Raw genomic sequence first — 13,845 nt, 5'->3', positions numbered from 1 at the left:
TGAACAATTCTTGGATGATATAAATGACAAGACCTCATTTCTATATATAGGAGTCTAAGGGGTCATAATATAATCAGAGCCGACATAACAATAATAATGTAAGGGCACAATAATAACAATAGTCGGCTTCTATGGGGCACAATAATAACAATATGGGGACTACATGGGCAAAACAATATAATAAGGGGGTTGTACTAATAACAATAAGGGGTTACACTAGTAGTATAGGGACCTAACAATATGGGATGAAGGTGTTACAGAGTAGTATCAGAGCATGATTCACCTCTCGGATTGGATGGGTTAGGTATGTTGGCCATGCATTATGTCAATTGTATATGTGTTTCTTGTGTTGTGAGACCATGTGCTTGTTGCATTTGCATGGTGTTGATTATGGCTGTAATGATGTTTCCATGTCGAGGTTGATGGTGTTGTTGTGGAGTGCATTGTCATGAGTATATCACTAGTTACATGTTGTTATATGTCGCTTACATGTATCATTATTGTATGCTTTCTTATATGTTGCTACTTGTTTCTACAAGTATTTCTCATTTACACTTGATCATATATGTTTATGTATGTGTGTTGTCCATGGTTATGCTTGTGTGTTGTTCGCATATGTGCTGGTGTATCGTCTACGTTTATGGTTGTGCATTGTCTACATACATTGGTATGGTTGATGTCATCATGCATGAGGTCATGGTATGTGTGGTTGACATGGTCATGCATCGGTGACTGGACTCTAACTAGAATGATGGCTATAGGGATATATGGTTATGAATTATATTTCTATATGTTGTTGTGACTATGTTATACATGCATTACGTTGATTTGTTGATCTTGCAGATGAGATATCCTCCCTAAACTATGTTAAGGTACATTGGTTTATTGTGATTGGGTTTAGCTGACATGATATACCTTGAAGGAGGAATATCAAAGATGAATATCAAGATGGTATCCTGAGACTCTCCCTATGGATCAGCTGAGAAAAGTGGCATTGGGCACTCTTCTGATCTAGCAAACACACTGAGAAGATTAAAGGCAGAAATAAGGATTTGTAAGGCAGACAATGACATAATCATACATGCATAGGAGAAACAAGTAGAGGTAAATCTAGTGATACTTCAAAGTTTGTTAGATTTTTCATGACAGGGGCCATGTCGGATCATCCATGAGCTGGAGTACATAGCTAATGGGGCATATGGTAGTAGGTATCATGGTGGTTAAAGGTCGGATAGAGACGACATAGTGGGAGATGGAAAATTGTTGGACACTTGAGATAGGAGAGGTGATGGACACAAGTAATATTCTAGTTCTGGTTCAGATAGGCACTGCAATCATCATCATTATCATCCTTACAGGAGGAGTGATAAGGGATACTTTCCAGATGAGTGTAAGAAAGAAAAGCCACGTACTTTTGATGCAGAGATGAAGAAATCGCAAAATGAAGAGGCATGGTTGCTTGGCATGAGGAAGTTCTTCAAGTTGCATGACTATTCAGAGAACATGAAAGCTAGAGTAGCTACATTCAGTCTCAAAGCTAAAGAAAACATTTGGTGTGAAGATGTGAAAAATTTCAGATGTATTCATGAGGAGGACTTGACTTGGAGTGCGTTCGAGAGGCCATTCAAGAAGAAGTATATGCCAGAGAGATACTTTGATGATAGGGCAAAGGAATTCTATGAGCTAAAGATGGGATCAATGGCAGATGAGGAGTACACTAGCAAGTTCTTGGATCTACTGAGGTATGTGCCTTACCTCACGGAGAAGAAGGCGAAGATTCAGAGGTTCATTAGTGGATTACTAGTTGCATTCAAACATGGGATTGAGTTCGATGAGCCTAGATCATTGGAGAAAACCATATGAAATCTAAGGCATTGCTATGAACAATCAAAGAGTAGATCCAAGACTATGCTAGAATGGAAAGGTAATGCAAAGAACAAAGGAAAATGGAACAAGAAGTGAGTAAGACCTCAGGGTACATGAAATAAATAGAACGAAACATCATCTAAGAAGTTCAATGTATCTGATAGAGGACATGGACATGGGTCTAAGGATCATAATAAGGATCTTGTACGGTGTTGGACGTGTGCAGGGGATCATCACAGGAGATATTTTTCACAGTATCAGGGTGGTAGGCCTGAGATATATAGTGCACAGGATGCATAGACAGTTGGGGATGTTGGTCAAATTGTTCCTCGTATCCATGCAACATTGGATAACAAACATGCAAACCATTAGGCATCTATCATTAAGATGGACAATAAGCTTTGTGATCAATTTATTTCTATTTTTATTGACCCAGGACCTAATTATAGCTATGTTAGTTCTGACATGGTGGATAAGAGTGGTTTGAGTAAGGAATTGCATGAAGAATATTGGTTAGTGCAGTTTTATACAGGTACAAATAAGTGAGTTAATCATTGGGTAAGAACTTGTGCATTTGATTTGAATGGTATGCCTATTGTAGCACATTTGAATGTATTATCATTGGGATCATAGAGCATATTGTTGGGCATGGATTAGTTGTACCTTCATAGAACCAAGGTGGATTTTTATGACAAAGCCATTGAGTGTGTGGATGACAATGGCGAACCAAGTGTCTTACAAGGAAAGAAGAAATCCACATCAGTTAGGATGGTGACAGCTATGAGGACCAACAGTAGCTGCAGGAAAGGGTGTGTGTTATTTGCAATGCACATTTCTAGTGAAAAAGGTAAGGAAGTTAAGGATATAGATGTTTTGAGCAAGTACCCAGTTCTACACCAGTTTCAAGATTTATTTCTTGAGGACATTTTAGAGTTGTCACCTCACAGGGAGGTAGACTTTTCTATTGAGTTGGTGTCAAGGGAAGCTCTGGCATCAAAAGCACCATACAAGATGAGTACACCTGAGTTGGTAGAGTTGAAGTTGCAGTTGAAGGAAATGTTGGACAAGGGATACCTTAGGCTAAGTGTATCACCTTGGGGCACATCGGTATTTTTTGTTAAGAAGAAAGATGGCACTCTTAGATTATGCATTAACTACAGGTAGTTGAACAAAGTGACCATCAAGAATAGATATACGTTGTCAAGGTTTGATGGCTTGTTCGTTCAGTTGAAGGGAGCAATAGTGTTCTCAAATATTGATTTGAGATCCAGATATCACCAAGTATGCATCAAAGAGGAGGACATTTACAAGATAGCCTTCTCGATCAAGTATGGGCATTATGAGTTTGTTGTAGTTCCATTTGATTTGACTAATGCTCTAGCTACATTCATGTGCTTGATGAATAGTGTGTTGTGTCCATATTGTATAAGTTTGTTATTATGTTCATTGATGACATACTGGTATATTCTAAAAATTAGGAATAGTGTTATCGGGAATAGTGTCTATGCAGAGCTGCTAATACCACTAAGGCTGGTAGCTACCTTAGAAACAAACACACTAATAACTACTTTCGTTTTCCTTTATGAGAAATAGATAAGAGAAGAATAAGGAGACCAACCTCTGCCTTGCACTTGGTTCCTTGCTCGATTCCTCTCTCTTCTGGTAGGTCTTTGCCACTCGCTTCCTTGTCTACCCAGCTTCAAAGAGTACCTGTAGAATCAAAGCAGCATAACACTATCCAAGAACATAGATCTATTATCATAAACAATATAGGATCAGATGTACATTGACCATACAAATGCATAAATCATCAATCATACAAGAATATGGAGGAAAACTTGAATAGCTTTATTGATAATCAAGAAAGAGCAAAGAGAATTACAACCGATTTTTTTGACCCAGCATCATCCTCTCAGCAAGTAAGCCCTTCTTCACCTCATGAAAAGCTTAGATCACCCAACACTATGATATTGCACCAAGAAACCAACAGCACTTCCTTACAAGATACAAAATTCCAGCCTCCGGATCTCTGGGATGAGGGATCCATATATAGATGTCTGCAAGGGAGGTGAGTCAGCTTTTGAGATTTGATTAGTGTCTTCGCTCTGATAGTTCTTGATTCCACTTGGAGATTGATGATCTCTTACTCATCCCTGGTCGAATTCAGAGAGGCAAGTGTCGCAGGAGAATTTTCTAGAAGATTCCATGCTTCTCCACCTTGCGGATTGACCCTGCCATTTGTCCCTTCTCGCCCATCGCACCCCATAGAAGGGCTTTTTGACATGCATCGCACCTACTGTGTGTATTTAGGTGGGATGCAATGCACTTTTCCTATGGAGCAGGTGAAATGGTCCAGTTTTGACCAATGCTAAGTAGTTTTTCATGGAGAACTTCTGGGAGATGCTGTAATTAGTTGACCTTGTTCTTCTAGGGGTTGGAACAACACCTTTAGGGACTTAGGAGCCCTTGGTTTATGGACATTTATGCTTGGGTTTGCAATGCCCAAAAATGTCTATAACAGTTGCCTCCTAAAGCATGAGGTCGTTAATATTTTGATGTCGAGTGAAATGCTTTATCATGAGGATCCAAAGTTTTTTCGAGCTGGGAGGCGACCTATAATAAGATACAATACAATACATTATCTTCATTTTATTTTCATGATCTAGCTGAGGCGGGCATTCCCATGCTCAGCTTTATAAATTCATTTTCATGTACATAGGACAGACAATCGTCTGAGTGTAGATTGATGATTCTGGTAGAGCCATCATCCCTTAGATTGGATGATTACCTGTGCAGCAATGATGTACATTTGATGTCTTTATTTTCCTGAATATATATCGCAGCCGGGATGGATGAAACTAGATCCGGGGTCTTCAATCTCATTCGATCTTCACTCAAAGTACAAGTTGATCCATGTGAGAGATGTTCTGGAGTCGAACATGGAGAGACATCGCCTGATTACCAGCCAATGATGTAAGCTATTAACAGGCACGAGAGGAATCACCGATAATGATGATGATCCTCAAGGTACTGTAGTACAATTCACGTGGTGTGAATAAGGGACTTGGCGTCGAACACCACGCAAAATCTTTCGGTCGAAAGCCATTGATGTAAACCTATCGCCGGAAGTGAGAAAGTTGCCATTGAGGCATGCAATCTTCAAAGTACTGAAAGGGTTGTTCCTAGATCGACTTCTTGGATAATGAGTTGATGTTGACAAGAAGCGATCTGTGATAGGAAGGCCTTAGTGAATCCCACATCAATGACATGGAACGGAGCAAATGAATTTAATGGAGGTGAAAACAATCTGGTGATATACGGTTCAGGGTGGCGGTCATGAAAGAATGGAGTGAAAATGTATTATAATGGGTGAGACACAGGTGAATTCTCCGAGCGACGTCTCTTGAACATATCAGCGACACTGACATGATGGATTGGTAGCATTAACCCCAAATGTGGATGGTGTGATGGGACCATGGTGATGTGACCAGTGAATGGAACAACCCAACCCGACTCGGATGCGGAGTGAAAGTGTCATGTTCAAGAGCGACTTGCTACCAACAAAGTTTCTTCAAGTTTTCTTCCCAATTTTTTCCCCAGTCATTGCTGATCAGTACCTCTTTATTTTTTTCAAGCTTGAGGAGGATAACATATGCTTGTTCTATAATTTGCCCTTCGGGCAAACCCATCGCTATGTTTTAACGAGCCTAGCGATAGTGAAACTCGTTCTTGTCTGTTATGGACAAGTTTGTCGCTATTTGGTTTTAACGAGTTTAACGACAAAGATAACTCGGTCCTTTTCAATTTTAGAGAGTCTGAAAAGTGACGTAAAGGAAACTCCAAAAATCCTTTTTCGTCATCTAATCCCTTAAGTCCGAAAAAGTATAAAATAATACAAAAGGGATGAATTTTCGGTAATTTTAACGAGCCGAGCAAAAAAAGCGCTCGATCTTTTTGTGTAATAATCCCTCAGGTCTAAAAAGATTAAAATCTAAAAGAGGGATAGCACTTCCGGTCCCTTTAACGAGCTGGAGGGGCCAATGGCCCGGCAATCTTTTCATATTTTACGAGTCGGTTGAAAAGAGCTTAAAGGAGACTCTTTTTTTGAGGAATGAGTGATAGATTTGGGTAGCAGCTGATTCCAGGTAAGGTTTGGAATTTTCCAATCACAGCAGTGTCACAAGGATGGCTAACAAGATCACTCTTCGCAGTTGTTCCTCAAAAGGGGTAAACAATCAAGTGGAGGTGAATGATCGGCCAATACAGAGCGGCAGTGATGATGAGAACATGACCAAGGCTTCAAAGGCTGAAGTAATACATTCACGATGGTATTTTACCGGAAATTGGTTCATTTTTTAATGAGCTTAAACGCTGGGGGAAACACTTGCTCATTGCTTATTGTGTATTTTTTAACGAGCTTGAATTCCGCGTTAAAACTGCTCGAGGTGGGTTTATTTTTTAATGAGCTTGAACCCTGCAGTAACACTGCTCGTGATAAGTTTGCATGCCCCTAGCATAATAACACAAATTGAGGTGCATTCCCCCCAAGCTTCATTGCATTCAACGAGGTGGTTGGAATGAAGGTTTACCTTCGAGATCTTTGAAAGTCTCGACTTGGATTTTACGAGATCGTAGTCAAAGACTCGATTTGGAAAGGGAGTTGTTTCATTTTTTAATGAGGTTGACACTGGAAAAGAACTATCCTCAGAATCCACCGTATTTACAGTATTTGATAGAAAATCAAAAAATGAAGGATGATTAAGGTCATTGGAATAATCTTCGTTGTAATCCGGGAGATGGGAATGATGGTGGTAATCTTCCCATGGTGCCTCTCCTAACATCATTGACTGAATGATTCCTTTGTCTGTAGTTTGTAATGCGACCAAGGATCTGAAGAGGTACCATATTCCTTAGACCTATCTATCCAAACACTCGATGAGAATTGATTTGGGTTTGTCCCCCAGGCCAAGAAAATTGATTGCTAAAATATTTCTAAAATGGTGATGATCCATGCTGACAAAATGTTTAGGAATCTTCCGAATCCATTAGATATAGAAGATTTCATATTGCAGGTTTCCACTGTGGCCACTTCCGCCAGATTACTTGGAGGTGGTAGGGAAAAAGTACCCATTAAGGCAGGGTCTTTTAGGAAACCTACTCTGATATTTTGAAGCGAATGATTGCTTCCATGGATCATTGGAATGCTTCCCGTAACTTGTGAACTGTTGGGGTGAAATGTTTGTTGGTCGACGATTGTAATTCCTCCTTGAAAGGGAAATGCAATCTTCCTAAAGTAGGTCGACACAACTGCGCCCATGGCATATATCCAGGGCCTTCCCAGTAGGATGTTGTAATCGAGGTTTCCGTCGATTACTTCAACATCATTTTCTACTGTTTTGCCCCCTAGTTCAACTTGCAAGTTACTTAAAATCCCGTATGGAGTGTATGATCATCCATCAAATGCTTTTAACATTGTTGATGATCACGACAAGGGTGGTGAGCCTAAATTTTTCTAGCAACTCATCGACATAATACATGTAGATGCCCCCTCATCAATAATTGTTCGATGAACAATTTTGTTGAGGGCTTTCACTTGAATAAGGAAAGCTAGTTGAGCTAGTAACTGAGGGTCATATCCTTTGTGATTAAAGGATACAAGATTGGAATCCGTTGGGTAAATCCCACCTATTACTGATAATAGATCCTGCTTTTGGGAGAGGCAATTTTGTGGTACCTCAAGTGTCGACATAGCGGACGGCGATTGGGCCAGGTCCTCTACTATATTATAATTCTGTGCTACTTTTGCACGAGGATTAAATGTCGATTTGTGTACTACTCCCTTTGGTGACTTTATCATTGGTTCAGGAATGATGGGTGGCACAACTTCGGTCAAAGTTGTTGTCGAACTACTAGGTTGTTCATTAGCCTTGTTATTCGACAGTTGTGGATTCCTGTAATCTTTATTCCTTGTCAAGCATCATTTTTCTGCTTTGAGATAAACAACATAAGCACTTGGGATCAGGAAGCATTTTGATTAGCAACCAGTTTGGTTCCTGGGTTTGGAAACGGATCAGTCAATACTGCCGAGGTTTTTGAATTCTTGATGAATCTTTTAAGCTCAGCCTTATGTGGACAATCTATTGTTCAATGATCCTCATCACATATTATGCATGGATTTTTGGGTTTCCTATCTCCAGGAGGGTTTGCAGAAGATTTTTCAGGTGATGATTCCTCCTGTTTCTTCTTCTTCCCTTTTCTTTTCTTCTTGCCTCCCGGTTGCTTGGTTTCTTTGCCTTTATCTATTGAGATGGCATTTACTTCCGAGGCGAGTAGTTCTTCTTTTGCATTTTGACTGGAAATCTTACTGGCCTTTTTAGATGTAGCCTTTTTCGATTTCGTGTCTGTCGTACCAATCACGCCATCGCCGGCATGAGAGTCATTGTTTGATTTAGGAGGAGGGGGGACAGAAAATTCCGGTCTGGGAGCGTCAGGGATTTTATCGTAGAGCGTGCCAGACTGAGTATAAATCAAGTCTAAATATTGCACACGAGCAATAACTTGCTCTTCAGTGACGACTCCTCCTTTTGCCACATCTTCTGTAATGGAAGGTAATAAAGACTTAATAAACCATTCAGCTAAAAGCTGATCAGGAACATACATTTTTACCATTCTACGACGATGTCGCCACTCATGAATATGATCGGATATGTGAGTGGCCGTTGTTTGCTTGAAGTTGGTAAGAAGTTTTGTTCCCATTTCGTACCTTATCGGTAACTGAAAATGGGTTAAAAAGGTTGTGGCTAGGGTACTAAAGTTGTCAAACGAAGCTCTGGGTAACTTGATATACCATTTTGCTGCCAGACCAGTTAACGTCCTCTGGAAAAGGCGAAGTCTAATCGAATCATCGTTTAGGGTGTTTGATGAACACCACAGATGAAATGTCATCACATGATTTGATGGGTCTTCACCTAGATTTCCATTAAATTTAGGAATATCTGACGGAAGTTTATGCGGAATCAGTGGCCACCAAGGGGCGTAAGAAATTGGATCGTTTGTTAACCTATTTAGATCCGGTAACTCCAAAGTTGCCATGAAGGGTAACTGTTGATTCAGGTTTGGCGAAGCATACCCAGGATACGACGGAATTGCCTGAGTAGTTGGTCTTTGCATACCAGCATAATGCATTTGATGTTGGTAACTTTGGTAAGGTTGATGGGCATAACCATTGTAGAACGGTTGATTTTGACTGTTTTGAGTATACGGTTGCCCACTATTTGCAAAGATTTGTTGCTCGGATCCTTGGTATACTTGTTGGAATTGCGGTTGTTGGTATTGCACCAGCCATGGTTGTGAAGCCATGTGTTGTTGTCCAATACTGATTGTTTGACCAAAATGAGGGGTAATTGTACCCGTCTGTGCCTGTGTCATCCCACCAGTTGGCGATTGTGGTTGAGTCATAGGGACAAGAGGCTGTTGCATTACCACCTGAGAAACCTGAGGTTGGCATACAACAGGCAACACTTGTACTTGCGACACTGTCACAATAGCTGGCGTAGTCGGTATATTTGACATAGGTAAGCATTGTTGCATCGAATATACAACTCTTGGTTGTTGAGGTAGTATTGGTACCCAACCGCTAGATGTAATTCCAGCATAACCTGAATTTTGTTGTGAACTCTCGTATGGTTGTCCTCCCGGAGGAGACAATGAAAGGGTATATTGCCCCCCATATGGCGGTAATCCGGTACTTAAAGGAATTGTTTGCCCTTGAGGACCGGACTGCCCAAATTGACACCTTGAAGGATCAATTTGTTGAGACTCAACATAAGAGCTCCCGGATACTATTCCAGATTGACAAACAGGAACGGACCATACTGTTGAAATAGCCCCTGAGTGGGCCCCGTCTAGCGATTCAGAGTTAGTTGGGACAGATGGTATGCCTGTGAACATTGTTGGAGTGACAGCAGGGAGTTCTGCCGTCGCTGTGTTGAATGACACAGTCCTTGATGTCGACGGTTGTTCAGACATTTCTAGTTTATCCAAAAGATTGCCTAGCGATTCTACAGGAGCTTCCAATGGCGGTAGACTAATTTCTGACGAAGAAGGATATAGAGTGATCCCGACTCCAAATCGCGATGGATTACTCGATGGAGGATCCTCCACAATCTCTTCTATAGCAATCAGACCAAGTGGAAGAGGTAGACCGTCAGGTCCGTAAAATATTTCTGGTGCCAAAGAAGGTATAGAATCTGCAGCGACAGATGTTTGGGGAATAACACCTTCTGAATCAGCTGTAGATGGAGCTGGCTCAGTAACACAAGTGTTTACCTTCACACTAGGATCGGTTCTACTGTCCTTTGGTGGCTATTGAACTTCTTCTGTAAAGGCAGGGATACTAGAAATGTTTGGAGTAACCGGAGTCTCCGATGGTGTTGGAACACTTGTTCTGACTTTACCAGGGGATTTGGAAGCCGTTAAACGAGTTTTCTTTGTCCGTAACAGTTTTGACTCTGGAGACAAAGATGGTTGACTCGTAAGCCTCCGCAAACGACAGGGTTTCAATTGACTTTCTTCCACGGTTGCGGATTACTCGATCAACTAAAAATAAAAGGGGAAGTATGTTTCCGAATTAGATGAATTTTAGACGCTTTGACACAACTTGTTTTTTCAATTTTTAAGAGTCGAGAAAAAACAAAAGATGACTCTAGTCGCCTTCAATTTTTAATGAGCCTGAAGTGACAAGTGCTCAGATGGACCTTTTCCATTAAGGAGCCTGAAAAGGAACGAAAGGGACTACTTTGGAAATCTATATAGAGGGATTACCAAACCAATCGCAAAACTGCAGAATACTTTTTACGGTACGGCAGTCAATCTTCCCGAATGCTATGTTCAGTGCATTGCGATCGATAGGGCGGCAGACACAGCTTCCTATGGATAAAGGATAAAGCCTATTGTGGTCTCCCAAAATATACTCGACGGTACGTGGGAGCACAAGTCCATACTGACACTTATCGTCTCAAAGTGGAGGAATCACCCAACCAACAGTGAAAACAACAATTACCAGGTTTTACGACGCCGGAATACGTCTCTAGCCTAGACTTCTAGATGTTGTGCGTTAGGTTCCAAAGCGTTTTTAGATTCATTAAATTTATTTTATAGTTGATCTTGCTTAAGAAATTTTCCTTTCAGGTTCACCGCATGATGTAGATGTACAATTCCTAAAATGCAATCTAAGATGATAAACAGTCGTTTAATCTTCTTTCTGCAATGAAAATCCTAGCTACTAAGGAAAGAGAGATGGCGTTATTTCAACAAAGAGCATAGAGCACACACTATGTGCACTGTACTAAATCAAACCAACAAACAATCTAAATGCAAATGCACGTGCATGTATTTGTTTTCAGCCTTCTTAATGTGTGAATGATAAAAAGAAAGCTAAGCGCATATCTGAATTATTTTCCAAAGCGACAATTACCAACAAGTTTATTTTCAAAACAAAATGAGGACAATGACAACACTTTATGATTTGGAATTGAAAACTTTCTTTCAACACTAGAAAAAACTACTAATTCATATCAAATACAAGAGTAGCAGTGTAATCGACTATCAAGAACAATCAGATTCTCTTCTATGATTGAAAACGACACTTGCGACACTTTCAAATCAAGAAACGACAGTATAATCACGCTACTTCTTTGTAAAGGAGAACTGAAAATGACTCAAAAATACATAAAAACATTTACAGTTCTTTTCACAATGGAGGCGGAATAACAGCAAGGAAAGGGGTTTCAAACAGAGGTGTACTGACTACAGGCAACAAAACTCCTGAATAGAGCTGAAAAGAGTGAACACAGAAACCAAAATTTAGGAACAAGGCCTTGTCTGATCAGCGCACCTGTAACACAGTGAAACTGAAATGCAACGCACCTACTACACTCGGGAAGTGCGCTGCATTTGAAGTTCACAGAACAGACAGTGCGCTGGACCAGGGACGAGACTTTGATTGGATTCCGGGTCACAGTTTGCAGTTCAGTTCAGGGATTTAGGCCAAGCAAGTGGTAATCAGTAAATCAATCACAGGGGTGGATCTAAGGAGGTTACTAGAGCCACCACGAGGGCAATTAGAAAGCTTGTAAATCAATTGTTTAATTCATAAACAAAACCCGGAGATTGACTGAAGCAGCATTGATCTACTTTGCACTTGCATAGAAAATGCAGTTCGAAGGCTAGCTGGCTTGACTTCAGGCTTTGTCTGTAAGTTTATAAAGTAAACAAATGTAGATGAACAAACAATCTACTCGCTCCCTAGTGGAGTTGCCATTTTGTTATCGGGAATAGTGTCTATGCAGAGCTGCTAATCCCACTAAGGCTGGTAGCTACCTTAGAAACAAACACACTAAAAACTACTTTCGTTTTCCTTTATGAGAAATAGATAAGAGAAGAATAAGGAGACCAACCTCTGTCTTGCGCTTGGTTCCTTGCTTGATTCCTCTCTCTTCTGGTAGGTCTTTGCCACTCGCTTCCTTGTCTACCCAGCTTCAAAGAGTACCTGTAGAATCAAAGGAGCATAACACTATCCAAGAACATAGATCTATTATCATAAACAATATAGGATCAGATGTACATTGACCATACAAATGCATAAATTATCAATCATACAAGAATATGGAGGAAAACTTGAATAGCTTTATTAATAATCAAGAAAGAGCAAAGAGAATTACAACTGATTGTTCTGACCCAGCATCATCCTCTCAGCAAGTAAGCCCTTCTTCACCTCATGAAAAGCTTAGATCACCCAACACTATGATATTGCACCAAGAAACCAACAGCACTTCCTTACAAGATACAAAATTCTAGCCTCCGGATCTCTGGGATGAGGGATCCATATATAGATGTCTGCAAGGGAGGTGAGTCAGCTTTTGAGATTTGATTAGTGTCTTCCCTCTGATAGTTCTTGATTCCACTTGGAGATTGATGATCTCTTACTCATCCCTGGTCGAATTCAGAGAGGCAAGTGTCACAGGAGAAGTTTCTGGAAGATTCCATGCTTCTCCACCTTGCGGATTGACCCTGCCATTTGTCCCTTCTCGCCCATCACACCCCATAGAAGGGCGTTTTGACATGCATCGCACCTACTGTGTGTATTTAGGTGGGATGCAACGCACTTTGCCTATGGAGCGGGTGAAATGGTCTAGTTTTGACCAGTTCTGAGTAGTTTTTCATGGAGAACTTCTGGGAGATGTTGTAATTAGTTGACCTTGTTCTTCTAGGGGTTGGAACAGCACCTTTAGGGACTTAGGAGCCCTTGGTTTATGGACATTTATGCTTGGGGTTGCAGTGCCCAAAAATGTCTATAACAAAGAGCATGCTGAGCATTTAGCAACAATGTTGAGGTTGTTGAGAGAGCATCAGTTGTATTCTAAGCTCATCAAGTGCAGTTTATTTCAGACTGAGGTACACTACTTGGGAAATGTTGTCTCCTAGGAGGGAATTGCAGTAGATCCAAAAAAGATAAGGGCCATCATGGAGTGGGTAGCTCCTAGAGACGTAGATGAGGTGAGATCTTTCATGGGGTTGGAGCCTATTATAGGAGGTTCATCATGAACTTCTCATATATTTCTTATCCTATCACATCACTGCAAAGAAAAAGTACGAAGTTTGAATGGACAGAGTGTGAGGCTAGTTTTGAGAAAATCAAGCAATTGTTGACACATGCACCAGTGTTAAAGATTGTAGATTCAGACAAAGAGTTTGTAGTATGCATAGATGCTTGCAAGAAAGGACTTGGTGGAGTCCTTATGCAGGATGGACAGGTGGTATGCTATGAGTCACGAAAGTTTAATGAGCACGGACAGGAATACCCCACACATGATCTTGAGTTTGAAGTGATCATACATGCATTGAAGATGTGGAGGCACTATATTCTCGGCAGGAGATTTGTGTTGATGAGTGATCACTGTGGGTTGTGGTATTTCTTTG

Source organism: Pinus tabuliformis, chromosome 9, assembly GCF_031772625.1.
Source record: "Pinus tabuliformis cultivar Carrire ecotype Pingquan chromosome 9, CPIR1, whole genome shotgun sequence".
Lineage (NCBI taxonomy): Eukaryota > Viridiplantae > Streptophyta > Pinopsida > Pinales > Pinaceae > Pinus > Pinus tabuliformis.
This window is presented reverse-complemented; position numbering follows the sequence as displayed.